The sequence below is a fragment of the Pteropus alecto genome, unplaced genomic scaffold (assembly GCF_000325575.1).
Source record: "Pteropus alecto unplaced genomic scaffold, ASM32557v1 scaffold222, whole genome shotgun sequence".
NCBI classification, from domain to species: domain Eukaryota; kingdom Metazoa; phylum Chordata; class Mammalia; order Chiroptera; family Pteropodidae; genus Pteropus; species Pteropus alecto.
The window spans coordinates 467,482-489,048 of record NW_006433716.1 but is presented as its reverse complement, the minus strand read 5'-3'; the positions used below and the strand labels follow the sequence as shown (position 1 = coordinate 489,048).

The 21,567-nt window shown below is 34.1% G+C and overlaps 1 long non-coding RNA gene and 1 pseudogene across 1 annotated transcript in view; one reads left to right on the top strand and one right to left on the bottom strand.

Moving 5' to 3' along the window:
• LOC112476980 overlaps nucleotides 1-21,567 on the bottom strand; it is a 37,240-nt gene that overhangs the window by 13,481 nt on the left and 2,192 nt on the right. The window contains exon 2 of the long non-coding RNA XR_003045271.1: nucleotides 20,465-20,523. This is a non-coding gene — a long non-coding RNA (uncharacterized LOC112476980). The remainder of the gene's footprint in view (nucleotides 1-20,464; nucleotides 20,524-21,567) is intronic.
• On the top strand, nucleotides 11,867-11,985 carry LOC112477003 (annotated as a pseudogene).

The following is a 21,567-nucleotide window of genomic DNA, read 5'->3' as shown; positions in this document are numbered from 1 at the left end:
GCACTTCAATCTAGCATTTCCAGTTTCAGGGATGGTTGAGAGGTTTGCAGTGGGACCATATGCCTGTCCAGTAATGCTAGAGCTTTACCTGCAAAGCTCTAGTAGGTTGTGAAGATTAGTGGGTTAGAATAGTCAGGCAAACCATGAGGTAGAAGATCTGATTTTACCTGATGACCTAAAGGGAAAGCTGCATGTGCCTTGTAATTTCCTGGAACCAGAGAGGAGACTTGTTCTGCCTCTCCCTATTTCTCAATAATTCCAGGAATCTCACATCCTGGATATCCCTTTGCTATTTGGTGTGACTTTGGGTATTATGTGGCTGTGAAGAGAAGCCTCAGATATCACATCTAAAATACAAGGAGTAATGTGTTATAGAGAGATAGGAAATTGCCTCGCTCCCCTGCTCTAGCCATGGTTCCCTCGCCATGTCCAGAGATTCAGTATGATGGAACCAGCCTCATTAGAACTTACTTCATGAAACTACCCTAAACTCGAAGAGTACAGAGGCAGAAAAATGGGTGTGTCTCAGCCCTTCTTTGACCTGTAAAGGTATCGGTATGATGGTCATGCCTGATCCACTTGAATTTAAACAGTGAACCAGAACATTCAATATCTAAGGTGGAGGCATCCTTCCTCAATTCTCAATTATTCTTCTTTCAAATCATCTTTCAAAGGTATGTCAGGAAATTCCCAGTTTTCTACCAAGGCTGAAGGGGCTAGAAGAAAATTGGTTAATGTTAACACACAGGGTCTCATACGCAGGGCAGAAGAGGCTGGGATTAGCAGGGATTCAGTATTTGCATCTGACACGAATGAGCTTTTATTTTAATAAGCTGCCTGTACAAGAGGCTTTCTAGCAGAACAAGAAAGAAAAGAAGCTTATGATCTGGCAAAATGTTCTGAGAAGTATGCTAAATTTGAATTCAAATGGAAAAAGACCCTATTTCAAAGCAGTCTTTCTTAAAAATTGAGCCACAATCTTATTAAGCTCTCGACATCTAACTACCAGTTAAAACAAATATAATAGAGAAACAAGTTAAATAAAACTTGATGAGGCATCGACTCCAGAATATGAGACATTCTATGGACTTCTGACATGGTTTCTCTAACAAATTGATTGCATTTAGTGTGTATGTGCGCATGTGCGCGCGCGTGTGTGTGTGTGTGTAATGATGTAACAACCAATTGCAATGTGTGGACCATATTTGGATCCTAATTTGCACAAACCAAATGTGCAAAGTCAATCAGGATAATCAGGGAAATTTAAACATAGACTGAGTATTAGATGACCTTAGGAAAAAGTCCTCATCAGTTTCAAGTCTATCTTGAAGTATTCACAAGTTAAATAAAAAGATACTTAAAATTTCCTTTAATGTTCTCAAGAAAAAAAGTGGGGCAGTACATAAAACAAAATGGGCAAAATTTTGATTATTGTTGAAGCTGAGTGATAGGCAGATGCTGGTGCCTTTTTCTTCAAAATTTCCATAATAATGAAGGTTTAAAAGCCAATGTATTACAATTAATCTTTAAAAATTATATAAATATCATTATTACGATGTAATTTATCATAGCACAGAATGCAAATAATCTAAATTTCATATAGTAGAAAACAATTTCTTAAACCAATAAACCGATCTCATAAAAATTAGGCAGCCATTTTATGAGAGCTGCAAGATATACTGTGTGCAACACGGGAAGGTCCAGTGAAGGTTCCTATGGAAATGAAACCTCCCAGAAGAAAAAAAAGTGGAAAGCAACACTGCTGTGTACCTCCTTTGTGTTGGGAACCACCCAAAGTACTTTACATGTGCTATATAATGTTTTTCTTCTTTCCTTATTTCATTCAGTTTTATTCTTTCAAGGATCTCACATCGTCTGTATACATTATATCATTTCTACTAAGGATAAATTTGGAGATGATTAGAACAAGAGGACTGCCAGTGCTAGAATCAGAAAACTCTATTTCTTCAAACTCTCAGGTACATATTCTTCCACTATTTTTCAGATGGCAGAGCATGTAAGGATATACACTGACATGGACATTAGTATCTTAAAATACATTGTGGGCAAAAAGAATGCTAAATACTCTATGAATTTTGCCTCGTACAAGCACATCTTTCTGTTTAAAATTAGTACCTTTTCTGAAACTAGGTGCTGATATAAGAATGAACTGAGGAAGTTTAAAAAGCCTTATGAAGACTTAGCTCTCCCACCTGGCATACGCTCTCAAGATAGCCCAGCAACCCTGACCACTGATTTACATTCTTCTCTGCTGCATGCTTGCCTGTGCCTATTAGACTATTAAAATATTAATAGGGTCTTGGTATCTGTCATTATTAATTTTATAGAGTAATAAGTACATGCTGAGCCATAGTATTGATAGATTTGTAGAATATGTTAATCGTAGCACTCATTTCTCAGCTGTTACTATATTTTCAGATGGTTTTTCTCGACTAATTGTATTTGAAATTTAACAATTTGTCATCTGCAACTCTGCATACTTGTTCCTTAGATATCTATTTTTATACATATTTTATGTCTTTACAGCAACAATTTATTAAATAATTATTGTGTCCCATCACTCGATGACAAAATCTTCTGACAAATATCTAGAGAATTTAGCTAAGAAATGAATAGATTATTAAACCTGGCATAAAAATAATATGTTCTTGCTTTTGAAATGAGAAAACTGAAGCAAAAAGTTAAATTACTTCCTAGGAACCAACATGCATGAAAATCTATTATTTTCTAATTCTAGAAGATTGAAATGTACTAAATTTAGTTTTGAGATGTGCACTTAACAAAGGCAAACTCAGGTGTGTTTCTTGGTTAGAGTCTACAACTCAAATATAATTGAAAATGTAACTAATAAGTATTTTTCATTGTTATCTAAAATACAAATTCTTTTAAGGTAATGATTCTTAATCTTAATAGGTGAATGCCAACATATCCCCAGTCTTTTTATTCTCTTCAATCTATTTTCACTATCATTTCTAAGACATCAGTACTTTATTTGCTCCTAAAACGGGATGGTGGTGGCAAAAAGTAAAACCCACAGTCTTAAGTTAAAAAGGCTTATGCTTCATATCCAATTACATATAGCACAGTTTCCCTCTAAACACTTGAGATGAATCAACACTCACACTATACTGCAGATAACTGTTATTGCTTACTCACTGTGGAAGCCTAGCCCTCCAGGAAGAGGGCTCTGAGGAAAGGGTGAGGAATGCGGGTAGAACCAGAAAATAATTTGGCTGGTTGCATTATCACCATCACTATTTATGAAATACCTCCTTCTGTGGCTTCAGGCAAAAGCAGAAATGTTTTCAATTTGGAGGCTAAAATAGCCTCTATTATGTTTTATCTAAGGCTGTTTCTATCACAAATCAGATAGTGATACATCTCTCTCTCTCTTTTTTTTTTAATATGGCCAGTATGGCTCTTAATGGCCCAACATCACAAAATGACAAGTGAAAACAATAGGCTGCTTTGCTTATTCTCTTGGGCCACAACTAAAATACAAAGACACCCAACCAAACAAACAGAAAAAATTATTGGGGAGGTGTTTTAAATTTTCAGATTGTGCAGTTCAAGTTTAAATAGATAATATAGGTCTCGTCTCATGACGCTGAAGAAGCTCACAGGTTTTCAACTGTAAATCTCAGTCTACTTCCCAAAAGCATTCAAAGATGGATTCTATGGGGAAAAAAATTACATAAGATGGGACGCTTGGGAAACAGTGTTGTAATTAACCCATAATTCTCCACAAACTCCTTCTTATTTTCTACTCCTATCATTAGAAATCTTCTAAAAACTAGTTCTCTTTCCATCTGTGGTATTCAGAATATAGCTGAAAACTTCTTGGATGAATGAAGCTCTCTTGGGGGTTAATTCATCATTCTGAAATCAGTGATCAGTCCATGTTACTGCAAGGACAGAAAATGTAATAGAAAGTACAATGTTGATACCATAAACATCCTGTAAGTTGTCACTTTCCACTTTCTATTTAATTCCTGATACAAATACTTTCTTGTGATCTCTTTTTCTAAAAACCTAAAGTGGGTGTGACAGGGGTAGATGAGTAGAGGTGTGGGAGTGTGTGAGAACAGATGAAGAACATGCTATGAAGTTTCCAGTTGACTGACATTTACTCCATCATGGACTGAGCTACTATACATTCTTCGCATCAACATTTTTGGCCAGACAGTAGCTTTCTTTGTCTCAGCCATAATAATACAATTACTTATTAACTTTGCACCAGTAACACAACTGAGTAATGCATCCTCCCAAATCCATATGGTGAAGCCCTAACCCCCAATGTGATGGTATTTAGAGGTGGGGCCTTTGGGCAGAAAATAGGTTTAGATGAGGTCATGCTAGTGGGGCCTCACGAGATTAGTGTCATTATAAGAAGTGACACCAGAGAGCTTGCTCATCCTTTTTCTCTCCAAAGAGGTCATGTGAGCATACAGTGAGGAAGCTACTGTCTGCAAGCCAGGAAAAGAGCTCTCACTAGAACCCAGCCATACTGGCACCCTGATCTTGAACTTTTGGCCTCTGGGATTGTGGGGAAATAAATTTCTGTTGTTTAAGCCAGCCAATCTATGGTATTTTTGCTATCACAGGCTGAGCTGACTCAACTAGGTAGAGAGACAGAGACAACTTGGGAATTGTCATTTCCATAAAAATAGAGTTGTTCTAAATGCAATGGACAGTTATTTTATCTCCTTCATACTCATATTTATGAGTTTCATTTAAATAGACACCCCTTGGCTAGTGTCCAAGGCTGCCATCCTTAGAACAGCCAACAAAAGCATAAGAACTGAGGAACAAGTGAATATAATCCTTCTCAGAAGATGGCACAGTCAATTTCATTTCCTATTCATGATGGCCTACTGCAACTGCAGCAGATAAAAGCAAAGGCACTTCTTGTTCCTTTTGTGAAGCTGGGGCCCTGCATCTGGGGAAGCCAACACTGGGGTAGACTGTGGATCAGGAAGGCATAAGTCTGCTAAACAGCCCTGGACTCTGTTCATGCCTTGCTCCTTATACTCCCCATGTCTCCATGTTATCCAGTAAACTAAAGTAAGTTTATTAAGTTACTCTCCAACAAAGAGTAACTTAAAAGGAAAGGAAAACTGCTAAATCCACTATAAAAACCAGGTTCGATCAGTTCTGACTTTTGCAAATTTGCAACTTTCTATTTGACACCATATGGTTCTATTACATTAGGGCTCCTACAAAGTTAACATACACAGCCAGGTTTACCAGCTGTCAATGGTGAAAAGTGAAGAACCTTTCAGAGACAAATCATTTTCTAATGAACTAATAGTTTTCCCTTGCCTAAATAAATAAATAAAATTTCAATGCCACACAGGTGAGTGAAGAGATGGAAATGAAAGCTCTATCACCACAAGCTTTATTATTTTTTTAAATAAAATCAATTTGGATCAATTTGAGATAACTGCTGGGAGATGCAAGGTTTTACTTTTAGATACGTCATTTGTTTTTGCTTCCAACCTGGGCTCAAAAGGAACATTACCAGTGTTTTTCCAGTGGCACGATGCAGTTCTAGAAGAGTTAAAATAAGAAGCCCTACCTGTTTAATCTGCCAGAAAACACATGAGAAGAGCAATCAGCTCTGGGAAGAGTTGCTCGGAATGAGCTATGCCTGGCTGCTTTAGGCCATGCTATTTGTCAGTCTTTCAAAATTCAAGTCATTACCAGATGCTGATCTACTATAATATTGTGATATTTTATCTGATTACACTTACCTGATTGTGCCTTATCTGCTATTTGCCTTCCCATTCTTCCATGTATATTAAATGCAGGTGCTTTTATTATTCTGAGAGCTAGAAAGTGTTGACTGCTCTGAATATAAATGGGGATATTATATCATTAACTTGCTCTGAAAGCAGGGCCATTCACTGTGTAAATCACATGCAAGGTACCTAGTGGAGACACAATAAACCATAATGTCTTGAGAAAGAAAGCAATGAGGAATGGATAAGGAGATAAAAATTTAAGGCATTGTTAAAGAAGGGTAATCTTCAAAATCCTATTTGGTTCTTTCAAACTAGCATTTGTTGATAATATAACCTTTGTATTAGAAACTTTTTTAAGTTGATAAGAAAAACTTTGGGGGGGGGGTACGGCATCATAACATGGAATGTTATCACTAATAGAATTGCATAGAAACACCATCACTAGTGTTCTATGGTTTGTCTAAGTCAGAAAAACATTTTGAATGTACCAGCCTAATATTTTAGAGAAGTACACTTTTCTTTGGCAAATATATTCTTACCCTACCTGGCCGTACAGCTCAAACAAGGTGAACAAATGGCCAAATGCTTTAAGCATTTTCAGACATTAAAAGGTGAATAGTTTAGAACCTGGTTGCAAATTTCAAAGGAAGTAATATGCAGTGAATTAAAGCAGAACTGTAACAATGTGTGGCTGCCCGACAGTCTGGGGTTATACGTTCTGCTTAGTTTCCACTATGCTGGCCCCACTAAAAGTTAATCCACAGTTATTTAAGTGGAAAGTTTCAAAAAATCCATTTTCAGAGCAAATGTTATGTGAGAGTTTAAATGAGCCACTGCCCTCTGTTGGGTAGAATATCAGATGACTTGTCATTTATCAGTGTGTCAGATTCTTCTGCCCATACTGACAGCTGGGAGCCAGGCCTTATAAAGGAACACGAGTTACACTCTTGCCCTGAAGCAGTGTGGCCAGAGTCACCTTCTGACCCTCAAATCTGAACATGTGAGACAGAAGAGAACAAGTCTGAGGATAACTGGGAACATGAAGAGTAAGGCTCTCTTTCTTGTGTAATCAAGGAGGATGTGGATTCTGCTCTTTCCTCTCAAATTCCACGTGCGTGCACACTGCAGTATGGGATGTGGGTGCTGCTCTCCTCTCCCTGCCATTCGTCATTACATATAAATGCACAGAAAGGTCAGTTTTATTTTAACTGAACAAATATATGTTTGAAACACCTCTTTAAGTCAAGGTTGCTCTTCAGTCAAAGAATGCTTTATTATTCTTAAACTACATGCTTGAAAACAAAACATGAATATGGAAGATGGTCTTTTTTTTAAATAATTCCATATTTACACACATTTTCTCTGGAAAGATGTTGTAATAGGTCTCTCATAACCTGATTAAACTTCATTTATTTGTTTTTATATAAAGTAATTTTAACTGGGTATTATTTTACACTGTTTTTGGAATATATAGTCTTGGAAAATGGTGAAAATTAGTGAAAAGAGAAAATAAATATTCCAAATATAAAAGGTAAAACAATAAGGCTTTCATAAGAGTATGGAAGAATATGTTCATTACTTATGGGCAGCCAAGATTTGTTAGGTTACAGAAAACAATAACCATAAAAGAAAAAAAAAATTAAGCCTTCATCAAAATGAAAAACTTTTACTCATCAAAAGACCACACTAAGAAAATGAATAGGCAAGGCACAGACTTGGAGAAAACACTGGCAAAACACATAACTGATAAAGAACTGTTATACAGGATATACAAAGAACTGTGACAATTCAACAACAGAAAGACAAACAATTCAATTTAAAATGGTCAAAAGATCTGAAGAGTTGAAGAGTATAGACACACGAATGGCCAGTAAGCACATGAAAAAGTGCTCAACGTTACAGTCATCAAGGAAATGCAAATTAAAACCAGAAGGAGACACCACTACACACTCACCAGAATGGCTACAGTTAAAGAGACTAACATCACCAATCAAAGGATGAGGTGACAGAGCACGTGAAGCAGCATGGTTTATTCATACAGCCTAAAACAAGAAAAGAGCCCTAAGTCCATCAATATAACAAATAATAAAACGAATAAATAAATAAATGGTGGTAAGCAGTACAACCGGCAATACAAAAGAACAAATTGCTGATACATAAGAGAACATGGATAAATCTCCCAAATATTGTGCAGAGTGAAGGAAGACTTACATTAAAAAAAAGAGTGTATATCGCATGATTTCATTTACACGCTAGAATATGCAAAACTAATCCACAGTGGAAAAAATCAGAACAGGGGGTACCTCTGGGGTTTGGGGGAAGGATTCACTGGGAAGAAGAATGAGAGAATTTTCTGAGTTCCATATCTTGATAGGTTATACATGTGTATGTTTGTATTCCATATCTTGATAGGTTATACATGTGTATGTTTGTTGAAACTTAGTCAATGCAATCTTAACAAAATCTTTTTGCAGCATCAAACTTAGTCAATGCAATCTTAACAAAATCTTTTTAAAAAATACCTCAGTTTGTCTGAATGTAAAAAGGCTATAAGAAGCAGTGCAATGAGGCAAACACTGAAGCCTATTAAAAATGTGACATAATTTTTAAACTCTTGTTTTCACACTTCTAATCATCCTGCCTGCCTACACTTGCCAAAAACCTGAAATGATAGCTGAAGGCACCTCTGAGGCCATTTCCAGGCATCTCCTGCCACCTCATTCCTTGTCTGCAGAGATGGACAAATGATTGCTTTGGGTTCATAGCTCACTTGCAAGTTCAAATCATAGTCATTGCTTTTAGATCATCTCCTTGTTCACGTATAGAGTTAGGTAACGACAGCGGGTTCCAAACAGGGAAACTGGTTATCGGGCAACATAATTATCAAACAGCTACAAGTTTACAGTCCCTGTGGCACAGGTACTAGAGAAACATAGCAAGGCTTAGAAATGTCTTTGGCCACCAAGGTTATGCTTTTACACATTAATTGTGTGAAATAAATAAATACATATACTTATATCATATATGTATATGTGTGTGTGTGTGTGTGTGTGTGTGTGTGTGTGTGTGTATAAATAACAAAGACACTTCATATCCAGTCTTATAAATCTGCCAAAACTAAAACTAGGTTGCCCAAATATTTTAATGGCAGGTTTTCACAGATCACTGATGAAATCTATACTTTCTCATCCCATGACATCAAGGTCAAATTCAACTCATTAAATAGTCATGGCATATTTCCACAATAGCAAGTTAAAGAGCAGAGTTTCCAGAAGCGGGATAGGGGTGTTTCCATTGAAATTACAGCATACTTTCTTACACGAGTGCCCTGTTGCTCATTTGTTAGCATTTGTTAGTCTTTAAAAATTTCTTCATCTCTGAGGACTCACTGAAATCCATGGGTCTGGATTGGAAAACACATAGAGCATTCTTGAAAGTCAAAAGAAGTTCAGTAGCTATTTGCTTATAGACTAACTCATCCATCTAGAGATTGATCTCTGCCTAATTCCCTGTGATTCTATTGCTATTATTTATGAGGACTGCGGCATCGTGTATCAGAAATTACCAACCAGTCAGCACTGATAGGTAGGTATTTTTCTTGTGCATTCAGTGGCAAGACACATATATAATAAATTCTTAGGAACTTTATCTCTTTCAGTTAGAGTCAAAACACCTGCTGACTCAGTGATTTGCCACAAAATCTATTCCTGGATAAAAGGGAGGACCACACTCTACAGAAAAGAAGTATTTCAATACTTCAGCATCTCCAGGAACAGAGAGGTACTAATGAGAAACAAAGTAAGAAACTATATTCCATGACTGAGAAATTATTTCTAAATATTTTTATACTATTTTAAATTTGTTCCCAATGGAAAAATAGCAAGAGATCAATTGCCTAGATATCCATTGGATAAAAAAAAATTAACAAACTTATTTTACTTTTATAGTTGCACACATAGGAGTTATTAACCATCTGCCTTTGTATTATTTAAACATTATACAAATAAACATTATTTTACAACCAGAAAAGTTATTCATAGAACTGTACATTTATTCCCCAATAATTCTTCTTTGCCACTTTAATAAAGGCCTAAAGTTACCATGATTTCAACTCTTTTTAAAATTCATTACCTATAATACTAGGAAAAATAGATGACGATACAATATTTCATTGTAAATGAATAAGGCCTTAAAGAGATTTTTAAAAATTTACCAGCAGCATCAATTACCTCCTTTTGAGGAAATAGTTATGAGGGAAAAAAAATGACACTCTAAATCGTAACTCAGGCTGTTAAAGGAAATGAGGGTGACGCAGACAACTACCAGTTGACAGTTCTACTAATGCTTTTACATAGGCAACTATCCTCTTGCATAACAACAGAACATGGATAAATGAATTAACATTTTACTTCTCTGCTTCTTCAAAGCAGAAATGCGTATGTCTCCAGAATCAGACAATATATCATATAAAATAAATAGAAAGACATATTTGCTATGTAAGGCAGGGAACAGAGGAAAGAGAGGGGGTAAACAGAAGTGGAGACAAGGCTTAAGAACTGAAGAAAGTATGTTTTTACCCAAATTTATTAAGATTAGAGAAACACCCTGAAGAACAGAAGTCAGAATAAACCAGCCAGAGAAAAATCTGCATTGAAGACAAACTCTGATGTGCACTCTAAAGCTGAGATGAGACAGAACTCTGGAGAAATGCAATATTCAGCTGAGTATTGAATGGAGCATGCACATGAGGAAACTACCGAGACCCAGAAAAAACAAACACACCATAAGGGCAGGAGGTAATAGTGCCCAGCACCCACACAAGGCTACAAGTAGTGCCTATTCACAACAGCCAGACTGGAAAAACCTCATGATTCACAGAGCATTAAGTTAAATACACAGAAGGGTATTTCATCAGTAGTGGGAACTAATCTCTCCTAGAATGAGCATGTTTCAGTCAGACCTAACAAATCTTAAAGGCAAGAATGGAAAGGATCAAATTGTTTTCAAGTAACCTAACTGTGTCTCAGTAAAAATGCTCAAGACTATATGAATAAAAATATCCAGCACTCAACAAAGGAAAATTCACAATGTCTGCCAAGCCTATAAAGAGACTGGGAAATATGATCCATCATTCACAGAAAAATTCAATTAATAACCCAGAATCAACACAGAATAAAAAGGCAATGACTTTAAAAAAGTTATTATAACTATTTTCTATATGTTCAAAATGTTAAAGACATGGAAGATATAAAAAGGTATAAATCCAACTTCCTAAAATGAAAATTATAATATATAAGAAATGCATTAGCTGGGATTAACAGTAGGTTAGTACAGAATAAAAGACTGGATTTGAAAGACAGATAGACAAGAGAATTTTTAAAAATAGATATCAGTGAGTTTTTGTAAAAACTTGAAATACGCTATACAGTATATGTATAATTGGAGGCCCCAAAGGAAGAAAGGGGCAATGAAAAATATTTGAAGAAATGATGACTGTAAATTTTCCAAATTTGATAAAAATGATAAACTCACAAATCCAAGAATACCAATGAACCCCAAGCACAAGGAACAGAGAGAAAACTACACAAAGTCACATTGCAATCGAATTGCTCAAAACTAGTAATAAAGAAAAATGTAAAAGCAGTCAGAAAAAGACAGTGTTATACAGAGAGGAATAATGACAGGAGGTATCTCACTGGAAGCGAGCAAATAAGAACACAGTGAAGCAACATCTTTAAAATACTAAAAGAAAAAAGACAAGTTTTGACAAGGAAATTGGAATCCTGATACATTGCTGGTAGGAATGCCAAATAGTTCAGTAATTGGGAAAAATGTCTGTAAATTCATCAAAAAGTTAAACATATGACCTAGTAATTCCATTCTCAAGGTATATCTCTAAGAGAAATGAAAGTATGCATCTTCATAAAAATTTGTACATGAATGTTCATAGCAGCATTATTTATAACAGCCAAAAAATGAAAATAATCCAATAGCCAACCGATGAATGGATAAACAAAATGTGATATATCCATACAATGGAAAATTATTTGGCCATAAAAAGGAATGAAATACTGACATATGCTACAATATGAATGAATCTTGTTTACGGCCGTGCTACCCTGAACAAGCCCCATCCCGTCTGATATTGGAAGCTAAGCAGGGATGGGCCTGGTTAGTGCTTGGATGGGAGACCACGTAGGAAGATCAGGTGCTGTAGGTGTAAAAAATAAAAAAATAAGAGATTGTAAGCTGACAAGGTCCTTGTAATCTGTGAGGTCAACCAAGGGTTGCCTTGCCTAAAAAAAAAAATGGATGAATCTTGAAAACAAAGAAGCCAAATACAAAAAGCCACCTAGTGTATGATTCCATTTATATGAAATGTCCAGAATAGGCAAATCCATAAACAGAGAGTATATCAGTAGTTGCCAGGGGCTGAGGGAAGGTGGGCATGGAGAGTGACTGCTAATGAGTCTGAAGTTTCTTTTAATGAAATTGTTCTAGAATTAGATAGTGTTGATGGATGCACAACTCTATAAAAACCTCTGATCTATAGACTTCAAAAGGGTAAACTTTAAGATATATGAATTATATATCAACGATGCTGTCATAATTTTAAAAAATGATAGAAATTCACTGAGGAAGGTAAGGTATCTAAAAGGTGAAAGCTAGTGCTACATATGGTATGCTATGTACAAATACTATGCATAAAAATAAACTGTAAAGAAAAAATTTAAAATAAATAAAAGGCTCAAATTATAAAATTAGATGGAAAAGAAAGACCAAACAAAATGCTGCCTACAAGAAATGTAGTTTAAATATAAAGACACAAATAGATTAAAAGGTTGGAAAAGATATACTGTACAAACACTAATCAAAAGAAAGCAGAAGTGGTTAGAATACTAACAGAAAAACAGACTTCAGAGCAAAGAACATTACCAGGGAAGATAATGTTATTTCATAATGATAAAGAGATCAATTTTTAAAGATAATATAATAATCTTAAACATCTATGCACCTAATAACAGAGCTTCAAAATACTTGAAGCAAAAATGACAGCATTACAAGGAGAAATAAACAAATCCACAATTATCTTTGGAAACTTCAATACTCCTCTCTAGTGAACAGAGTTCTAAGAGTACTCCTCAAATTCCCAAACCTTACTATACATGCCCTGCATGATTCCTAGCTGAAACTTGTATATATGAAATTTCACTCCAGTGAGCACATTATGTTATATGGCAAAAGTAAGGAATTTTGCACATGTAAGTAAGGTCAATTATCAGTTGACTCTGAGTTAAGAAAATTATCTTGAGTGAGTCTGACCTAATCAGATTGGTCCTTTAAAGTAGGGTCTAGAGATTAGAGATGAAATAAGTCAAAGACTCTCTGTCCTACTAGCCTTGAACAAACAGGCTATCATGAGTTCTGCAGCTGCAAGGAAGTGCATTATCCCAACAACCACATGAACGTGGAAGAGGCCACCAAGCCTCAGATAAGAACACAGCCCTAGCTGACACCCTGATTGCATTCTTCCTAGACCCTGAGCACAGGACCCAACTAAATCATCTCCAGATTCCTGATTTGTGGAAACTGTGAGATAACTAATGTGTGCTGCCTTAAGCCTAATTTGGGGTAATTTGTTATGCAGCCATAGAAAGCAACATATCCTCTCTCAATAAATAAAGAAATATAGACAGAAAATCAGTAAGACTGTAGAAGATTTGAACAACACTATTAAGCCAATTGACCTAATTGGCATTTATGTAACACCAGACAACAGCAGAATATACATTCCTTTTAAGTGTTCAAGAATACTTACCAACGGACTATATTTTAGGTGATAATAGAACTCCCAATAAATTTCAAAGGATTCAATTCATACAAATTATATCCCATGACCACAACAGAATTAAGTTAAAAATCGGTAACAGAAAGATCTTTACAAAATTCCCCCAAATTAGGAAACTAAGTAAGACATTTTTAAATAAACCATTAGTCAAAGAAAAAATTAAGAGGGAATGATCGTACCTTAATATTGCTAAACACCACAAAGACTGAGCAATTAGGGCTTCACAAAGTGTTAGGTAAATGAACAATCAGATGTAGACTTAATTACTGTATTTAAATATTTTAAAAATGCAACTACTATAGAAAATAATGAGCTTCTATTGCAGGAATTGAAAAAGGAGTGTTATACTCTCAAATATCTTCCTATAAGTTGACAAAAAGAAGCTGTCTCTCAGCCTGATGGCAATGAGAGAAGATGAATCATTGCTTGTGGAAACCAATCTATTTAGTCACTTTGGACTGCTGTTATTTATTACTTGTCGGCACATGCTGTTAGTTCAATTAAATACAAAAATCTGAAGTTCTCTTTTGTTCCCACCCCCATCTTAAATTTTAGAAAAATGACACAGACTTGAAACATTGAAAGAACATTTTAAGTTTATTATGTTTCTATTATGTTACTTAGGTGTTGTTTATTGAACATTCTGCCACAAAAGAAAGATTATTCATTGCTTTGATAAGTTAAATTTCAATGTTTACAGAGACTAGATATGGAAACATAATTTGGGAGCTCTCCTTCCAGGATAATATAAACACAAAAATTTAAAATAAGACACTTGGAAAAAAGCATTCATTGCAACACTGCTGAATTGTGAGGAAGAGGGAGACGGCAAACACAGCTACCAAAAGTTCAATTTCCTGACTGTAGGGTAACTGAATTACTTCAGATAAGTCAGTATACCCATACTTGTTGAATACAAAGTATAGGGTATTTTGCTTTGACCATACCACAGGGTTCTCATCATTTAATTGAAATCAACCATTAACAAAACCTTGTTTATATAAAGTACCTGACATATAGGGGCATGTGTTGCCATGAAAAAATATTTGGAAAATCTGCCAAGAAATGTATGGTAAGTAAATATGCCACCTACCCCTGCCAAACATAAAAGACTGTTATCTCTCATTATGTTTATACTTTTAAAATGTCAAACACAGACCACTAGTCCTGGGGCTAATTTCAGCTTTTAGTGATAAACATATCTCAAGTTTCAAATAACATTAAAGTGCCATCTACCACAGAGTACACAAGCCCATTTTCTTTATTTTTTTAGTTAGCAATAACTACAAATTTTCCAGCAAACTTAAAGAGTTTGACTGCAACTATGACTTGAAGCATTTAAATGTAAGTGGCTATACAGCTATTTTCAAATAGTTGCCTGAAGATGATGCCTCATTTATTCAGTAAATCAAGAAAAGAGGCTGCCTAGTCTTACACCAAAACAACTTTTTTCACACAACACTTAATTGCACACAATTGCACATGAACCCTATACCTTGCAGACTCGGATTCATCATTAGAAACATCAACTATAGACCACATAACTATAGCTCTTTCACTCCTTTCAGTGAGAACTGTCATTTTTCCCTGTTGGATGTGCTTCCTCTGCACATCTCCCAGCACTTTTTCCCACTCGTCCAAAATTTTCTGAGCTTAAAGAATCGGCAACCATAGTTAATACACAATTCTAGGATACTGACACTTTGTAATTTCTTGATTTTATGTACTAGATCTTGATACCGTAAGGGTATCAACCCTATGGCTTTCATATTTGTACAAACGTTTTTCCTCCAAACAGTTGTTTGCTTTTTACCTTTTTACTCCTTAAATTCTTGCCAACACTGAGTATTTCATGTGTGTGTGCACGTGCGTGTGCATATGTACTGCTAATTTATCAACAGATAAGTAGTACTGGAGAACAAGGGAAGACAGCTAATAGATTACATTTAGATAGTGGGTTTCCTCTCTATACTTTTCTCTTTTGTCCATGTTATTTGCAATAAGCCTACAATACTGCAAATGAGAAATAAGAAATTAGGAATTAAGAAGTAAAGCTTAAAAAAAAAACCCTCTAAACTCATTATCATCTAGTGCACATATACTTTGATAATTTAAACTGTAGTTGTGAGAGAAAGATAAGAGAAAGAGAATTAAAATTTGAGTGACATATGCAATGAAATTATTAAAGAGAATAGGAAGGAAAAACTGGCGTGACCAAAAACTTTAATCTTTTCCTGTAATAAAAAAACACTAATTAAAAAATAAATGGTTTTGAAAATCATATGCAATAAATATTCAATTTGTTATTTTGAACTAGATCTTAAATAGCCCTTCCAATCAGAAATTCTGTTCCTCTTGTTCACTATGATTATAAAATTCTCAATTATCTACACTAAAAATGAAATACAGTTTTTAAAGTTGTTTTAAAGTATAAAGGTTGAGAATACAACAAAGAATTTTTAAAAAGTTTAGTCTCAAAAAATGATCATTTAAGGAAGAAAATGAAGGACAGGAAAATGTCAGAAGGGCAAAAGAAAGAGTGAGGTAGAAGAGAAAAGAGAAGAGAAGACCAGTAAGGTTTATCAAGAAAGTTGGTCAGATAGGGCTGGTTCAAAGCAGACACATCAACCAAGCTTACAGGCCTGTTTCAAGAAACAAGAAAAATCCCAAATAAACAACCCAACACTACATCTTAAAAACCTTGAAAAAGAAGAACAAACAAAGCCCAAAGTCAGGAGAAGAAAAGAAATAATAAAAATTAGAGCAGAATTAAATGAAATTGAGAACAAAAGGACAATTTAAAAAATTAATGCAATAAAGAGTTGGTTCTTTGAACAGACTCATAAAATTGACAAACCCTTGGCTAGACTCATTAAGGATAAAAGACAAAGGACACAAATAAACAAAATTAGAAATGAAAGAGAAGTTACAACAGATGCTACCGAAATACAAAATATCATACAAGAATATTATGAAAGATTATATGCCATCAAATTCAATAACTTAGAAGAAATGGACGAGTTATTAGAAATATACAAGCCACCTAGCCTGAATCACAAAGAACTGGAAAATCTAAATAGACCGATCAACAGTAAGGAAATTGAAACAATCATCAAAAACCTCCCCAAAAGTCCAGGACCATTTATTTCGCTTCACTAGTGAATTCTACCAAACTTGCAAAGATGATTTAATACTTGTTCTTCTCAAACTTTTCCAAAAAACTGAAGACGGGACAATATTTCCTAACTAATTTATGAGGTCAACATTATCTGATACCAAAATCTGGTAAAGATAATACAAAAAAAGAAAACTATAGACCACTATCTCTGATGAATACAGATGCAAAAATCCTAAACAAAATACTAGAAAAATTGAATACGACAATATATTATGATCAAGTGGGCTTCATTCCAGGGGCACAAGGATGGTTTAAAATATGCAAATCAATTAATGTAATATACCACATAAAATAAAGGATAAAAATCATATTATCATATCAATAGATGCAGAAAAAGCATTTGACAAGATATAGCATCCATTTATAATTAAAACAATAAAATGGATATAGAAGGAAAGAACCTCAACATAATAAAGGCCATACAGGACAAACTCTCAGCTAACATCACACTCAGTGGTGAAAACAAAACATCCTTCCAAGATCAGGAACAAGACAAGCCTTTCTGCTATCACTGCTATTATTCGATATAGTGTTGGAAGTTCTAGCTAGAGCAAGAGAAAGAAATAAAAGGCATCCAAATTGGAAATGAAGAAGTCAACTGTCACTGTCTGCAGATGACATGATTCTCTATATTGAGAACCCTAAAGACTCCACTAAGAAACTATCAGAAACAATAAACAAATACAGTAAAGTTTCAGGATACGAAATCAACGTACAAAAATCCATACCATTCCTATACACCAACAATGAATTTTCAGAGAAAGTAATGAAAAGAAAATTCCTTTGCAATTGCAACAAAAAAATATAAAATACCTAGAAATAAACCTAATGAAGCGTATGAAGGATCTATACACTGAAAACATAAGGCATTGTTGAAAGAAATTGAAAAAGACACAAAGAAATGGAAAGATATTCTGTGTTCAAGGACTGGAAGAATCAACATAGTTAAAATGACTTTATTACCTAAAGCAATATACAGATTTAATGAAATCCCCATTAAAATCTCAATGGCATTTTTTAAAGAAATAGAACAAAAATCATTTGCTTTGTATGAAATCATGAAAGACGCTGAATAGCCAAAGCAATCCCAACAAAAAAGAACAAGGCCAGAGGTATCCCTCTACTATATCTTGTCAAAGGGACAATAATCAAAACAGCATGGTATTGGCAGAAAAATAGACATAGACCAGTGGAACAGAACTGAGAGCCCAGATATAAAACTACACTTATATGCACAACTGATTTTCAACAAAGGAGCCAAACACATAATGGAGAAAGGAAAGCTTCTTCAATAAATGGTGTTGGGAAAACTGGAAAGCCACATGCAAAAGAATGAAACTAGACTGTTATGTGACAGCATATACAAAAATTAGCTAAAAATGGATTAAAGACTTGAATATAACATCTGAAACAATAAAATACATAGAGAGAAAAAAAGGCACTAAAACTTATGAACCTTGGTCTCAAAAAGGTTTTTGTGAACTTGACCCCAAAGGGACATAAAAGCAAAAATAAATGAATTGAATCATATAAAACTAGAAAGTTTATGCACAGTAAAAGAAACAATCAACAAAACAAAAAGGCAATCAACTGAATGAAAGAAGATATTTGTAAATAATACCTCCAATAAGGTGCTAATATCCAAATTATATAAAGAATTCTTACAACTCAAACACAATAAACAATCCATTAAAAAAATGGGCAGAGGACCTGAATAGACTCTTTTCCAAGAAAGCCACTGGTGGCCAACAGACATGAAAAGATGTTCAGTATCATTTATAAGGAAAATCAAATTCAAACATTAATGAGATACTACCTCACACCTACTAGGATATCTATTATTAATAAGACAAGAAATAACAAGTGTTGCAGAGGATGTGGAGAAAAGGGAACCTTTGTACGCTATTGGTGGGAATGTAAATTGGTACAGCCATTATGGAAAACAGTATGGAGATTCCTCAAAAAATTAGGAATAGAATTACCATACGACCCAGTAATCCTTCTTCTGGGTGTCTACCCCCTAAAATTTGAAAACACTTATTTATAAAGACATATGTACCCCTATGGTTATTGCTGCATGATTCACAATAGCCAAGATATAGACAAACTAAGTGTCTTTCAATAGATGATTAAAGAAGGTGTGATACACGTACACACAATGGAAAACTACTCAGCCGTAAAATATGAACTTTCCATTTGCAGCAATGTGGATGGATCTTGAGAGTATCATGCTAAGTGAAATATGTCGGATGGCAAAAAACAAGAATCACATGATTTCACTCATATGTGGAATATGAAGCAAAAAGCAACATATGAACAAAAAAAATAAATTCATAGATACAGACAACAGAATACTGGTTACCAGAAGGAAATGGGGAGTGGAAGGAGGACCAAGAGGGTCAAGGGGATCAAACATATGGTAATGGAAGGAGACTAGAATTTAGATGTATTATGAAGTTATATACCTGAAATTGATATACTGTTTATAACCAGTCACCCCAATAAATTTAATTAAAAAAAAATGCACAACTCACAATGCTTAAAACTTGAGGAAGAACTACAATTTAAAGATTCCTTAATTCCAAATCAATGCACCTAATAAAGGTTCATTATGGAGATTCAAAAAATAACTATCCTTCATAAGGTTTATCCTTCATAAGGTTAGACGCTTTTTAAAAAAAATCAAATAACATTAGTTAATATATAAATAGAAATATGAAAACCAAGTTCTTATAGTTGTCAATGGTGATGTAACTGGGAGAGACTGATTCATTTACTCAACGTGGAAAACGATAAGTTATTTAAGACTGATTTTTGCCATCGGTTAAAATTCACATTAAGTCCTGACTAAGAGTCTACATATTAGGTGAGAAATGATGATATCTTAAGGTTTATTTAAAAGAGAATAGCAGATTGCATAAACGTATATTTAAAAAACAAACAGAGATGATTACTTGTCCTCCACTTTCATATCCCTGCTGTATTTACAGTTATAGTCTTTGGTTCTTTCTCCTGTGACTACAGCAGCAGTTTGATTAACTAGTGTGCAGCAAAAACCTTTTGCAGGCTTCAGAATACATAAGTATTCCATTTACATTTTTAATGTTAATGGCAAGAAAGAACTATAAAACATGAAATTTGACCCAGCAAATGCAGTATTTTAACATTTAAATTAGGCTATAAATAAGGTAAACATAATAATGTCTTTCATGTTGAAGATTTCTTATAGAAATAAACAGGAAGGTTTATATAATCATGATTAAGTCAAAGAACTTAATAATCAGATTTTAATTTGGTATCTTATTGTTCTTGATATCGTCTTTTCTTCCATGTTTACTAATTTAAAAAACCCACAAATAAGCTATTACACAGGTGTTTAATACCAAAAAAATTGTTTTATAGCTATCAACTATGTCAAGCTATATTTTTCAATAAAGGACAGAGGGGAAATTTTTATGTGACAGTATATACTGATACTTTCTGAATCTTATTTCAGGTAGAGAGGTTTTTTTGTTTTTTATTTATTTTGTGACCATTTTATAATAGACTGATAAATATGATAGGCAATAATACCAAATTTCCATTAATTTGGTGATTTTAAATATCATAATAAAGATAGAAGCTTATTAAAAATCCTATATTTGTTTAGAGGGAAAAAAATCAGTTACCTACCAAAACTTGTAGTTCTTTTTTGGACTTTGAGAAAATATGATCCAAATAGAGATGATACACTAAAACAGAAGAGTAATGAATAAATATAAATTGTTTAAAGGAAAATAATTTATCTTTTAAAAGTGACAAAATGAATTCGATTATTTTATTCTGAAAGTTTTAAAATAACATTGAAATATTGGCCCTTTGAATCTTAATGTCAATCTTATTTTTATGTATATGACTTTTAATCTTAATAGATTTTAAAAATCTTTAAACTGACATTAAATATTATAAGAATATAGCTAATGAAGTTAAATTCCTTTGCTATTAAGGAACAGTGCTAACTTGTTTTACCTTCAGGCTAACAACTGCTTCTACTAAGCAACATTAACAGGCTTTGGTTTTAAAATAAAAAATATCTTTAAAATACTTAAGGAAGTTTTGTCATAACAAAATAATTTTAAGAATGCTTTGTAAATAATTCACTAAGATATTTTACATATAAACTAGTTCTCCTTGACATAAAAATACCTTATTGTTTGTATATAATAAAGACTGAATACATATTTTCATAATAAAAATTCAGGAGTATCCTGGGAAGATGGTAGTAGCAAAAGCAGAGATTCTTAATGTTATCACATCTCTACATAAAACCAGAGCAATAGAAAGAAAAAACAAAATTCATGGACAATATAATATTTAAAATAAAACTAAGTACAGGTATCCTCCAAATCCCAAAATATAAGAATGTTAGAACAAAACACTAACAAGGCGTAAAACCTTCATATATTAGCACTTCTGTGGGAGAAACCAAAGGGAAGCCAGTTGTACGTCTAACAGATCTGATAATAGGAGAAACTCAAAATAAGAAAAAATTATGGCAAGCCAATTTGAGACAGCAACCGAAACTGGGAGGGGTTTTCCCTCTAATAATACAGTAGGTTACTGCAAGGTGTAAGACCATCTGAATGGAGCTGGAGCAGTCTAGTCCCTAAAAACTCTTTGAAATTGACCAGCCAGGGCTCCCTTTGAGGACAGAGTCACATACTAAGAAGAATCAATGGTTATCTATTCAAAATGAGCAAGATAGAGAAAATCAACAGGATGGAAAGGTAAGTACA